Genomic DNA, 14,318 nt, shown 5'->3' with positions numbered 1-14,318 from the left:
TCGGGTTTCAATTAGTTTAAAAATAATCATTCTTTTGAAAATTGTATCAGGTACTTCAACTGCTTCAACATATTTCAAGTCGTTTACTAGAGAAGAGTAAACATTAAGAATTTCCACATTGCTTTCTTTTTCTTATTTCTGGTGTTTACGTGTTGAACTCTGCACCAGCTGAGCTCCCATTTCCGATCTTATGTGGCCGACTTCTGAGTAAGTGTTTTTCTCCTAGACAATATATCTGGGATATTGGTTTGTTATATAATGCTGAAATGATTCCTATCTGGGTATTCTAGTATAATTCATCATGGCATCTTTGATTGTGATTAGAGATTTGGAAATAATATGCACCATTCTGGAGTCTACAAGACCACTTTCTATGTAGGTCTTGCAAGAATGGATATATTCTCATTACTCAAGCAAGTACAACAGTGCTTGTGGGGTGTACCCTCTATGAGTTCTTTAATTAGAGAAGTGGAAGCCTCTAATAGGTAATAGGAGTTTCCAAAGACTATTGATATTGGCATTGATAATTGAGTTTCTGATACAAAATGCACCAGTTATAGTGAAGGATTTAAGCACTTGTCTTCTGATGATACACACACACACACACACACACACACACACACACACACAAATATTCCTATGCAAAGTAGGAAGTCTGGAGCCTGAATCCCAGACACCATCCTGGCACATATATCTACTCTTGTCAACAATACAATTTTATGGGATACAGGTTTAGCCAAGGGAAATGCCCACACAAATATAGTGCAATCAGAAGGTGTGTAATCTGAGCCAAGCTCAGTAGTGCACATCTTTAATGCCAGCAGTGGAGAAGCAGCAACCGGCAGATCTCTGCAAGTTCAAGCCCAACCAGAATGTATTTCAAACAAGCAAAGAAACAAAAATGTACAATTTGAGCCTGCTTGGGCGGCACATATGCTAAAACTTGAATAACACAGAGAAGAATGACATGATCCCTATGTGAGGATGACAGACACACTTGTGAAGTGGGCTTCTGGAATGGCCATGGTGGCTAACTCAACCACTAACTTATGGCTGTTCTTGCCACTAGAGCTTGTGGATGTGTGTACAGGATCAAGAACTCACACTGTGATGAAAAGTGAGAAAGAAATTAATGGTACACTTCTAGGATTTGATGACCTTGTCAAAATGGTGCTAAAAGATGTCAGAGTTTGAAATTACACTAGATCAAATGTCACCAAACAGGAGTAATGCAGAGGAGAAGAGCGTGCAGTAGGAATAAATTTCCTAGACTTACGCTAGATTCTGACTTAAAAAAATCTTTAGTGTTTAGATACTATAAGGGTAAATTTCTGTTAAAAGAAAATACTTTGTTGATAGGTACCCACTTTTCTAAGCTAATCATGGTGTATTTTTGGAAAATACATGTTTGGATTTTTTTAAAGAATAAAAACTTAAAATATTTTTGTTTTAAAAAATGTAAAGTATAATGTAAACTGGTAATAAGGACACATGCTCCCCTACGTTCATAGCAGCCTTATTTATAACAGCCAGAAGCTGGAAAGAACCCAGATGCCCCTCAACAGAGGAATGGATACAGAAAATGTGGTACATTTACACAATGGAGTACTACTCAGCTATTAAAAACAATGAATTTATGAAATTCCTAGGCAAATGGATGTACCTGGAGGATATCATCCTGAGTGAGGTAACCCAATCACAAAAGAACTCACATGATATATACTCACTGATAAGTGGATATTAGCCCAGAAACTTAGAATACCCAAGATACAAGTTGCAAAACACATGAAACTTGAGAAGAAAGAAGACTAAAGTGTGGTCACTTTGCCCCTTCTTAGAATTGGGAACAAAACACCCATGGAAGGAGTTACAGAGACAAAGTTTGGAGCTGAGACGAAAGGATGGACCATCTAGAGACTGCCATACCCGGGGATCCATCCCATAATCAGCCTCCAAACGCAGACACCATTGCATACACCAGCAAGATTTTGCTGAAAGGGCCCTGATATAACTGTCTCTGGTGAGGCTATGCCGGTGCCTGGCAAACACAGAAGTTGATGCTCACAGTCAGCTATTGGATGGAACACAGGGCCCCCAATGGAGGAGCTAGAGAAAGTACCCAAGGAGCTAAAGGGGTCTGCAATCCTATAGGTGGAACAACAATATGAACTAACTGGTACCCCCCGGAGCTTGTGTCTCTAGCTGCATATGTAGCAGAAGATGGCCTAGTCGGCCATCAGTGGAAAGAGAGGCCCCTTGGTCTTGCAAAGTTTATATGTCTCAGTACAGGGGAATGCCAGGGCCAAGAAGTGGGTAGGTAGTGGGGAGGGGTATGGGGGACTTTTGGGATAGCATTTGAAATGTAAATGAAGAAAATACCTAATAAAAATAATTTAATAAATTTTAAAAAGTCAATATATTATACTGCTAAATTTTTATGTAATAAATTGACAAAACATAAAAAAAATGTAAAGTGAGGATGGCCTTGCAGGTACTTGCTTTGAATCTCAGCACTCAGGAGGTGGAAGCAGGTAGATCTCTGAGTTCAAGGCCACCCTGGTCTACAGAGCAAGCTCCAGGACAGCCAGGGATACACAGAGAAGCTCAAAGAAACAAACAAACAAAAAAAACAAGAAAAGAAATAACAAATGTAAACTGTCCCATAGTTCAACACTGTTATATATAATTAACATATGCTAATTTAAAATCTTTGGAAAAGGAATTTAAGGTATCACTGAAAAAAAAAGTGTGCAATTTCTTTCTGTTGCTTTACATTGATTTCTGCTTTACAGTTGTACCTAATTTCCTCATAGTTGACCTTACCTGTAAAAGAATCCATGACGGAGGGAGTTTGCCTTCCTATTATTTAAGCTGAAGTATCTACCAATGTTTGAGTAGAAATGGGTTGAGTATAGAGTTTGCTATAATTCCTCTCTAGTGAGCTAGTAGTATATACCTCGTTAGAAAAAAGCCTGTTCGGTGCACAGAAGGTCCTAGGCTTGGTCTGTAACACCGCAGAAAAGATTTAAATACAAAAGCAGGAGAATGACAGAAAGGGATAAAAATAAAATAAAATAGACAAAAAATGGGGGGATGACATTTTAAAAAACAAAACAAAACAAAAACAAAAACATCTTTGAGCTTGGAGAGATGGCTCAGCGGTTAAGAGCAGAGGTTCTGAGTTCAATTCCCAGCAACCACATGGTGACTCACAACCGTCTGTGATGGAATCTGATGCCCTCTTCTGGTGTGTCTGAAGACAGTGACAGTGTACTCACATATAGAAAATAAATAAAAATCTTTTAAAAAGTAAAAGAAAGGAAGGAAGGAAGGGAGGGGAGGGAGGGAGGGAGGAGGAAGGAAAGGAGAGGAGAGGAGGGGAGGGGAGGGGGGAGGGGAGCGGAGGGGAGGGGAGAGGGGAGCGGAGGGGAGGGGAGAGGGGAGGGGAGGGGAGGGGAGGGGAGGGGAGGGGAGGGGAGGGGAGGGGAGGGGAGGGGAGGGGAGGGGAGGGGAGGGGAGGGGAGGGGAGGGGAGGGAAGGGAAGGGGAGGGGAGGGAAGGGAAGGGAAGGGAAGGGAAGGGAAGGGAAGGGAAGGGAAGGGAAGGGAAGGGAAGGGAAGGGAAGGGAAGGGAAGGGAAGGGAAGGGAAGGGAAGGGAAGGGAAGGGAAGGGAAGGGAAGGGAAGGGAAGGGAAGGGAAGGGAAGGAAACTATGCTTCCCAGCCAAGGTGGGTAAATCAGCAAGGGAAGGAAGGCGAGCATGGTACATGCCAGGCACTGCTTCACCATAGGTCGCTTGAGAGTTGACTGTGGCGATTCCTAATCTGTTTCAGAACTGCCTAGTATCCGGCCGAAAGGAATGTGGCTAAACCTAGTTAAAATTCTATTTATCTGGCTTGCAGCAGACAGAGATTCTTTCTGGAGATTATTAAGCTGTGCAGACCAAAGACAGGGAAAACAAAAAAAGTTGCAAAGTGCTCCCAAAGTACTGTCGAGGCTTTCCGTGTTGGGGGTGGGACAGTCTGAATGCTGACCCTAGTTTCCTCCAGGCTGGCACACCCAGGCAACCAGTGGTCCTACATCCGTCTCTATCACGGGTCACATCCCTTACAGCACAGAATTGACAGCCACTTTATACTCGTGTCACTACCTGAAGACGAGACTGTTTCAAGAGGAAGTCAACCAACCACTGATGTCACTGGGTTATCCTGGAGATGAGACTATGCAGAGATTTCTGACCCTCAAAGCAGTACAGATAATAGTAGCCTTTTCAACGTGGGAATTGTACCATATCCTGCCCTAAAGATCACCAGCTGAGTGAACCCAAATTCCCTAGCTGTGATGCCAGCTACTGCACTAGCAGAGCTTTCTGGAACTCTGTTTCCTCTGACTTTCACTTCTGCCAATGTTTCTGCCAATATTTCCCCTTCTTAACCAGGGTGCCAGATGACAAGTCCTATCACATTACACTCCCTCTTGCTGTGTTGTGTCCCAGAGCTTTGGAATTCATTGGGTCTCCATGTCTCTGTTGCTGAATTCAACGACCACTAACTACTGCATGCAGCTGTTCCACTATTTCAGTTTTGTGGAAGAGGTGACTCCTTGTTGCCTGTATTCTAATATTGTGCTGGATAGTTTTCTGTCAATTTGACACAAACTAGAGTCCTTTGGGGAGAGGAACTCTCAAGTGAGAAAATGCCTCCATAAGATCTGCCTTCTCCTCCTCCTCCTTGTTCTTCTTAAAATGTTCAAATACTCCCATGTGTCTTTTATTTCACAAAATTGTTTCCACTTAATTTTTTTATATGCTAGGTTCACAATCGTGCTAATTCTGTGAAAAGTAAATGGCCATTAACAGACTATGCTTTGGAAGTCATCGTCCTGCCCAACCTTGCCCAACTTGGCAGCAGCTTCCACCCTCGGCCCTGAAAACTCCTAGTGCTCCTATGTTAAGCTCAGCTTAGCCTCACACTCAGCATTCACACCATACATAGGACATCTTAACCATGGAGCCAACCTGGGAAGAAGCTTGGCCTAGAACACTTTCCCTTGCCTGTTACTGACAGGTTGCTTTCTGAAACCCAGTCTCCACAGAATAGCATCTTCTTGCACTAGGAAGGACATACAGTGAAGACAAAGAGTTTTAGGAAACGAAAGATGGGGGAAGCTTCCATGTCCCCACTCTCTGGTTCTGCTTCTACGTTGTGGTTTCATATGGTTTTCCTGTCTGACAGTTGTGGGTCTTAACTTGCACTAGTGCCTCTGGGCTAGGTCAAGTGGTCCCCAAGACTAAACTCCTTTGGGAATGGTCTGGCAGAAGTATTGTGCAGCTTCTGGAAGCTTCCTGCGCTCCTTTAGCTTGGCTTGTGAAAGTTTCTTTGCCAGGTGGCTCTTAGATGTTTTTTAAGTCACTTTCCCACCAACTTTTCTGCTGCCTTCTTGAGGTTAAGGAATTTTTTTGAAAATAAAGCCCTCTTAGGTAATCCAGAGTCTGGTCTCCATTTCATCTGATAAACAATCACACTTCCCTTCTCCGAAGGGTATCCTGGGAAGCAGGCGTTCTGCTGGCGACAGTCTGGGCAGGACTAATGGCTTGCAGAGCTGAAGAGATACAGGAAACTATGTCTTTTGGGGAGACTTTGGACAGGTTAGTCAGGTTGTGCAAAGCTGGCCTCGGGACAATGGCATCAGAGGCTCAAGTGGAGACAGTACAGAAATCCAGTCAACAACAAAATGATAAACTCCATGAAACTGGGGTGACTGTGGGAGCGTGATTATGACAGAGGATCATGCTAGAGTGCACCACCAGGCTGGTGAAAAATGCCCAAGAGAGAAATGGCAAAGTTCAGTGACAGTGTTAAGTCATTGATCTCCCAGGCCCCATCTTCAAGGCCTTGGAGACAGACTGTGTTTTATGTGGGAGCATCATGTAAAAGATGGCAGATATGTGGGCTGGGTAGAAGACATGGAGACAAAGAAAAGGGTGGATCAAGCCAACACTGCAGGAGGCTAGTAAACAGAAGTGTAGTACGTTGATTAATGATGGATGGGAGAGAATCCAGCTACCTGGGGGCCATGCCACCCCTGGGCAGGAGGTACTGGGTTGTATATGAAAACAGGCTGAAAAAAACTTTGAAGTACAAGTACTCCTTCTTGGCCTTTGCATCAGTTCCTGCCTCCAGGTTCCTACCTTGATCTCCTGCCCTGAAATAAACCCCATCTTCCACAAGTTGATTTTGGTCATGGGGTTTTATTACATGAATGGAAACCTGTACTAAAGACAACTATCTTCCTCCATGAGAGAAACTTTGTGGATGCATGCAGGTGCCCAATAACCGCATGTGTCTAATATCTACTATGTGAGACAGCGAAGCTATAGAATATTCCATTAGAACAGAAAATTCTGAGGGCAATGCTTTTTTCAAGAAAGTGGATAATAAGATATGCATAATAGGAAATCAGAGGTAATAATCTATTACTTTTCTTTCATGTCATTTTTGTCCCTTCTCAACACACATTTCTTAAAGCTATAAAGTCACTTTGTGTTGGTAAGGAACTACTTTATCTGTAAAACTATTTTGGTATCAAACTATGACAGTTAGTGTTAAATGCATAAAATGCTTACAGAACACAGCACATTAAGCTTTAGACATTTGGCAATTACAGCACAACAAGAGCAGCAGAGGCCGTGGTGAATTACTTTAGAGGACACTGAATGTTTTGATCTAGAAGCACATTATGATGTCCACACCACCTCTTCCAAAGTGGCCTCATAATCCTAGAATGGCAAGTCCAGCTGATACAAAACGGAGACAGACAGCACATTTACTCTGTGGAGATGGAGATGTCCTACTCCTAAGCACACACTGTAACTTTGAATACAACTCATCCCCAAAATGTGTCCTGTTCACCCTTGCATTTTACAGGATGAGGTCCATCAATTTTGTACTCAACTGTCATTTCTTGGTAACTGTAGGTCCAAAAATGACCTGGCTTCCAATACCCCACTCTACTGAACATCCTATCTATGGATCTCCTGGTTTTCATATGATGATTCTGTTCATTTACACAGGATTGTCCTTTGGAAAAGCCCCAAAGCAGTATCATCCACACCACGATATTCTGGAAAGAAACACGAAGTTGACATACAACACAAACTAGAGCCTTCTTTACAAAGAGTACTTTATTAGGAGAGGCTATGAGATGCTTCTGTTCTCTTAAATGATATGGCTTTAGGAAATCCTGAATGGCTTCAGTGAACCCTGGATGTGTAAGTGCTTCAGAAATGCTATCTGTATATTCCACGGTAGAAAATGATTTTAGAAATCTCCTAAGTCTTGGACTAGGAATCTGTTCTCAGTATTACAGAACGTCGACACTCAGAGCCTGTAGCATGGGCTGACACTATGAAAGAGAAAAGTGCAATCAAATCCTACTAAAAACCAAAACACTGGATAGAAGAGCAAGGTCAGAGCCTCCTCATGGCTTGTGTCTCTGGAACTCTCCACTGTTTGGGCTGTAGATGAAGAGCTCTGCTCTGCCAGGTTCTGCTGGCAGGATTTCTCAGTCTTCACCATAATGGGCACATGGACAGCGAGGTAATAGAGGGCATGGTGCTGTGGGTATCGAGGAACTCCGTGGCACTTCCTAGCAGAGGACCACAAGGATGGGGCACCCCCTCACTACCACACAGGTTCAGGTGACTAGGCCATTGTCAGAGAGCACAGAAGCCTGTCATCTCCCACTGCTAAAGTGCTCGCCTCCTGCGAATGTTAATTTATTTTATTTTTATTTTTGTCCAAATAGCTGACAATTTTCTGTTCAGAATTTTGATTTGTTGTTATACTATTCATTTCTCCTTGAAAATCCACTCAAAAATATCCCAGTCCTTAAGTTAAAGAAATTAAAAGAACAACAAATTCTTTAATAATTTAGAGTTACAACTTTTTGAACCAGTCAATGCCTCTATAGATTTCTGATTATTACCCAGGAGTAGCCATGGTGGTTTTTCTTGGTAAGAAGAGAACCACAGTTGATACTCTTCTTCAGCATTAGGTATTCCCAGCAATGGTCACAATTTCTTGATGACATCATTCACTGTATCCAATTGTGTTGCTGCTACAGTGAACAACTGCTTTTCCTTTCAGGATTTTATTCTGATAATACTGTCACTCCAGCTGAGTGTCAGCACCAGGATGAAAAGGTGGCTTTCCTATGCCACGGTTACTTGTAAGAGCCACTGTTTTTCCTTTGAGGTCTGTTATATTTCTTATATCCCCCGAGACAAAGAAGCAATCAATATCAGCACGCCTTACAGAGCTCTGATGTCTGGGATCACTCAATATCGACATATTGCCTGGGCCTTGCAGGCTTCGGCGCCACTCTGTGCCCATGCCTCGGCCGGGAGGAACGCCTGAGAAGGTAGCCAGTCAGCAGGCCTCTGAGATGCACCATGCTGCATCCTTTGCTCCCCCAGTCCCGATACCAGCTTCCAAGTTAAAGAACTTTTTTATCCTAATTTTTTTCTGATACCTTAAACGTGTTTTATTGATTTAATCAGAGAATTTGGTCATAGTTTTGAACCCTAATGTACAAGATTCCTTTCTGATTTGTTGTTCTTTTTTTTTCCAAAAGATTTATTTATTATATGTGAGTACACTGTAGCTGTCTTCAGACACACCAGAAGAGGGTGTCAGATCTCAGATAGTTGTGAGCCACCATGTGATTGCTGGAATTTGAACTCAGGACCTTTGGAAGAGCAGTCAATTCTCTTAACTGCTGAGCCATCTCTCTAGCCCCAATTTGTTGTTCTTTACTGGTTACAAATATTTATTATAGTAGCCAGGATTATTCAGACACAATATGCATTTACTTCACACTTAAGAAGCAGCCTAGATTTTGTGCTATCTCTGGTACAGATTCTGTTAAAATACTTAAGAATGTATCCAAATCAAGTTCACTTACTAGCCTGAATTAATGTCAGTCTGTCTGAGCACAAGCCTTGGTGATCAACTAGACAGCAGCCAATCATGCCTTCTGCTCAGCTCAATGATAGTTATACTTCATTTTAACCATTTTATCCTATCTCTTTTTAAATTTTTATTTATTTTCATGCCAGCTATTGCCCGACCCCCAGTTCCTTATCCCATTCCTACTCCCCCTTGGCTCCAAGAGGGTGCCCCCTCACCAGGCCTCCCCCTTCCCTGGGGCATCAAGTCTCTCCAGGATTAGGCACATCTTTTCCCACTGAGGCCAAACCGGGCAGTCCTCTGCTACCTATATGCCAGGGGCCTTAGACCAGCCTGTGTATTGGCACAGGGGGAAGTTCCCTGAATAGAATGCCAATGGTTTAGGCTCTAAGATCAACAATTGATAAACAGAACCTCATGAAACTGAAAAGCTTCTGTATAGCAAAGGACACCGTCAATAGAACAAATCACCAACCTACAGACTGGGAAAAATATCTTCACTAACCCTGCATCGAATAGAGGGTTGATATCCAAAATATATAAAGAACTCAAGAAGTTAACCTCCAAAGAGCCAAATAACCCAATTTAAAAATGGGGTAAAGACACAATACCTCTCCTGGGCATATATCCAGAAGATGTCCCAACCGGTAAGAAGGACACATGCTCCACTATGTTCATAGCAGCCTTATTTATAATAGCCAGAAGCTGGAAAGAACCCAGATGCCCCTCAACAGAGGAATGGATACAGAAAATGTGGTACATTTACACAATGGAGTACTACTCAGCTATTTAAAAAAATGAATTTATGAAATTCCTAGCCAAATGGATGGACCTGGAGGGCATCATCCTGAGTGAGGTAACCCAATCACAAAGGAACTCGCACAATATGTACTCACCGATAAGTGGATATTAGCCCAGAAACTTAGGATACCCAAGATATAAGATACAATTTGCTAAACACATGAAATTCAAGAAGAACGAAGACCAAAGTGTGGACACTTTGCCCCTTCTTAGAAATGGGAACAAAACACCCATGGAAGGAGTTACAGAGACAAAATTTGGAGCTGTGACGAAAGGATGGACCATCTAGAGATTGCCATATGCAGGGATCCATCCCATAATCAGCTTCCAAACGCTGACACCATTGCATACACTAGCAAGATTTTGCTGAAAGGACCCAGATATAGCTGTCTCTTGTGAGACTATGCAGGGGCCTAGCAAACACAGGAGTGGATGTTCACAGTCAGCTATTGGATGGATCACACGGCCCCCAATGGAGGAGCTAGAGAAATTACCCAAGGAGCTAAAGGGAACTGCAACCCTATAGGTGGAACAACAATATGAACTAACCAGGACCCTGGAGCTCTTGTCTCTAGCTGCATATGTATCAAAAGATGGCCTAGTCGGCCATCACTGCAAAGAGAGGCCCATTGGACTTGCAAACTTTATATGCCCAGTACAGGGGAACCCCAGGGCCAAAAAGGGGGAGTGGGTGGGTAGGGGATTGGGGGGGTGGGTATGGGGGACTTTTGGGATAGCATGAAAATGTAAACGAGGAAAATACCTAATAAAATAAATTTTAAAAAATGGGGTAAAAAGCTAAACAAAGAATTCATAACAGAAGAATCTCAAATGGCTAAGAAAGGAAATATAGGGACAAAGAGTAGAGCAGAGACTGAAGGAAAGGCCATCCCAGAGACTGCCCCACCTGGGAACCCATCCCATATGCAACCACCAAACCCAGACACTATTGCCAATGCCAAGAAGTGCTTGCTGACAGGAGCCTGATATAACTGTCTCCTGAGAGGCTCTGCCAGAGCCTGACAAATACAAAGGTGGATGCTTGCAGCCAACCATTGGACTGAGCACAGGGTCCCCAATGGAGGAGTTAGAGAAAGGATCCAAGGAGCTGAAGGGGTTTGCAACCCCATAGGAAGAACAATATGAACCAACCAGACCACCCAGAATTCCCAGGGACTAAGCTGCCAACCAAAGAGTACCCATGGCTCCAGCTACATATGTAGCAGAGGATGGCCTTATTGACATCAATGGGAGGGGAGCCCCTTGGTCCTGTGAGGACTCGATGCCCCAGCCTAGAGGAATGCCAGGGTGGGGAGGCATAAGTGGGTGGGCGGGTGGGGGAGCACCCTCATAGAAGCAGGGGGAGGGGAGATGGGATAAGAGGTTTTCGAAGGGAAAATCAAGAAGGTAGATAACATTGGAAATGTAAATAAATAAAATAACCAATAAAAAAGAAAACAGTTAAAAAGATAATAATTAAATTAAATTAAAAAATAGAAATGTTCAAAGTCCTTAGCCATCAGAGAAGTACAAATCAAAATGACCCTCAGATTCCACTTCACACCAATCAGAATGACTAAGATCAAAAACTCATCACGTGCTGGCAAGGATGTAAAGAAAGAGGAACACTCCTCCATTGCTGGTGAGATTGCAAACTGGTACAACCACTCTGGAAATCATTCTGAAGGTTCCTCAGAAAATTCGAAATACATCTACCTGAAGACCCAGGTATACCATTCCTGGGCATATATCCAAAAGACTCCCCACCATACCACAAGGACACATGCTCCACCATGTTCATAGCAGCGTTATTTGTAATAGCCAGAAGCTGGAAAGAACTCAGATGCCCCTCAACAGAGGAATGGATACAGAAAATGTGGTTCATTTACACAGTGGAATACTATCCAGCCATTAAAAACAATGACTTCAGGAATTTTGCAGGCAAATAGATGGAACCAGAAATTATCATCCTGAGTGAGGTAACCCAGACCCCAAAGAACATGCATAGTATGTACTCACAGATAAGTGGATATTAGCCAAAAGTAAAGAATACTTAAGATACAACCCACAGTCCGTAAGAAGTGTAACAAGTAGAAAGGTCCAAGTGAGGATGTTTCAATCCCACTTAGAAGGGGGAAGTAAGTATTCATTGGAGGCAGAGGGAGGGAAGGACCTGGATAGGAGAGGCAAAGAGGAGGGAACAGGATCAGATATTGGGGAGGGACAGAAGAGAAGCCCAGAGGGCCACGAGAATGAATAGAACTATGCAACCTCAGGGGTGGGAGGGACCCTCTAGAAAGTACCAGAGATTCGGGAGGTGACTCTCAGGACTTAATGGGGGTGACCTTAGCCAAAATGCCCAACAATGGGGAGAGAGAACTCAAAGAGTCCACCTCCAGTAGATAGACAGGGCCTCAAGTGTAGGGACCTGGTTACTAACCCACAGCCAAACTTTCTGACGCAGAATTGTTCCTGTCTAAAAGAACCGCAGGGACAAGAAAAGGAGAAGAGACTGAAGGAAAGGCGGTCCAATGACCAGCCCAACTTGGAATCCATCTCATTGCGGGGGGGGGGGGGGGTGCACCAAGGCCTGACACTATTACTGAGGCCATATTGTGCTTATAGATGGGAGCCTTGTATGGCTGTCCTCTGAGAGGCCCAACAAGCAGTTGACTGAGACAGATGCAGATACTTACACCCAACCAATGGACTGAAGTTGGGAACCCCCATGGTTGAATTAGGGGAAGGTTTAAAGAAGCTAAAGGGGAGGGCAACCCCATAGAAAGACCAGCAGTCTCAACTAACCCGGACCCCAGGGAGCTCCCAGATACTGAGCCACCAACCAGGCAAAATCCTGATTTAAAAAAAAAAAAAACTATTAAAATTTCTTTAGCTTGGCAAATAGAAATAATCTGTTCTTGTTATGTTGTGATGAACATAGAAGTAAGCCACTGCTTATTGGCTAGCCACAGGTGAGAATCCCCTTACATAGGTGCTAACTCATCACAGATCATGCTGTAACAGTGCCCCCTTCAGACAGACTCTAAAAAGAACAGCTATCGAGAATCTACGGGCAAACCAACCAAGGTTTTGGAATGGCAAAAACAAAAGAAGTTTAGAAATCAAAGCAGCTCTAGATGGAATCAGTGTGAGTTCTTCACAGTTAGTGGCCTTCCAGGAGGAATAGGGGGCAGAGGCAGTGCACAATTCAAGTTTCTTCCTTTTTTTAAGGGGCTGACCTGTGAGAGTTTGGCCATGCTCCAGTGAGTATATGGGCAATAGAAACAGGACTTCAGGGGATTTTGAGGAGTGAGGAAGCGCAAGGGTAGGAGAGTGGACCTGGGAGGAATGGAAAGCAAGGGTGGTCTGGATACACTGTATGAAATTCCCAAATAATTAATAAAGATTTATGTTGGGAGGGAAGGCAGCACTCAGTGTAGCTTCACGTCAAACCCCATCTGCCCCCGATTCTTCTGTCTGCATAACTGATGCACAGGCAGCATTGGTGGCCGAGTCAGAGGCCAGCTTCTTATTGTTTAAGTCTGTCCCTTTCACCCTTTCCCCAATAGCAACTAGACAATGTCTGTCTACTCCTTCCAGGCAGCCCCTTGCAGAGCTGTGCCTCCCGGCTTGTTTTGTTGGTTCAGCTCGACATTTGGCTGAGTAAACAACACTCCCATCTGTATCTCTGTGTCCCCTGTGTCAGGCCCAATACAGGGCAGTGTCTTCAGTGACTTTGTGGAAACTGTCCACACCCACATGATTGTCCAAGCACACTCTCAACAAGCTAAAGTCTTTCTGCAGCTTCATGCAATGGATTGTCAATGGATCCTGCCTGCCTTTGCAGGTCTCGCTACCATCTGGAGTTATTCCCGTCAGAGATGGAGATAGTATCTCCGTCCCTAAATACAAACTCCTACCTCAAAGTACAATTCATTTGGAATTTGGGGTTCAAAAGTATTCAGAACTCTGAAGACTTTAACTTTTTGCCCTGGTTTGACTGGTATAGGAGGTGGCTTGGATTTAGCACTGTGTTGAGCAGACACCCTTGTCCTCAGGAACCACACAATCTCTATGGAACTGGGTGCCAAGTCTGCATCTGGCCACAGCTGCTCCAGACCCACACGCAACCAGTGTGGGACACTGGAACTGCTGAGTGGCTACCTATTTCTTTTTAAAATGTGAATTCTGTACCAGTTGATCGCTTGCATGCTTGGTGCACATGAAGGCCAAACAGGACTCAAGAGCCTCCAGAAGTGGAGGATATACTCCACCTTATGGATACTGGGTCCTCTGCAAGAGCAAGCATTCATAACTCTCTACTCCCTATTTCAATTTGATTGTGCATAGCTATATACATAGAAAACCAAAGACACTTACAAACCAAATACAGGAGTCTTCTGTATTAGAACTATTCACACCCGCAACCCTTCCCCCAAACTACTACACTATAAAGCAGAAAAAAAAAAAAAAAAAAAAAAAGCTTCGTAGGGGACCGGAGAGAGACCAGAGATTAAAATCAATGCTATTCTTTCAGAGGACCCAAATTC

The 14,318-nt window shown here is 43.6% G+C and overlaps 1 non-coding gene and 1 pseudogene across 1 annotated transcript; one reads left to right on the top strand and one right to left on the bottom strand.

Moving 5' to 3' along the window:
* The first annotated feature begins 912 nt into the window (after nucleotides 1–912).
* On the top strand, nucleotides 913–1,019 carry LOC115030145 (U6 spliceosomal RNA). The gene has a single exon (XR_003835770.1). It is a non-coding gene; the product is annotated as a U6 spliceosomal RNA (small nuclear RNA).
* A 12,196-nt stretch (nucleotides 1,020–13,215) lies between these two features.
* Nucleotides 13,216–13,992, bottom strand: LOC110286379 (osteoclast-stimulating factor 1 pseudogene; annotated as a pseudogene).
* Between the last annotated feature and the right edge of the window lie 326 nt (nucleotides 13,993–14,318).

Source organism: Mus caroli, unplaced genomic scaffold (assembly GCF_978045245.1).
Source record: "Mus caroli unplaced genomic scaffold, Mus_caroli_1 scaffold_5, whole genome shotgun sequence".
NCBI lineage: Eukaryota > Metazoa > Chordata > Mammalia > Rodentia > Muridae > Mus > Mus caroli.
The sequence above is the reverse complement of the archived record's forward strand: the minus strand, read 5'-3'. Positions and strand labels throughout refer to the sequence as shown.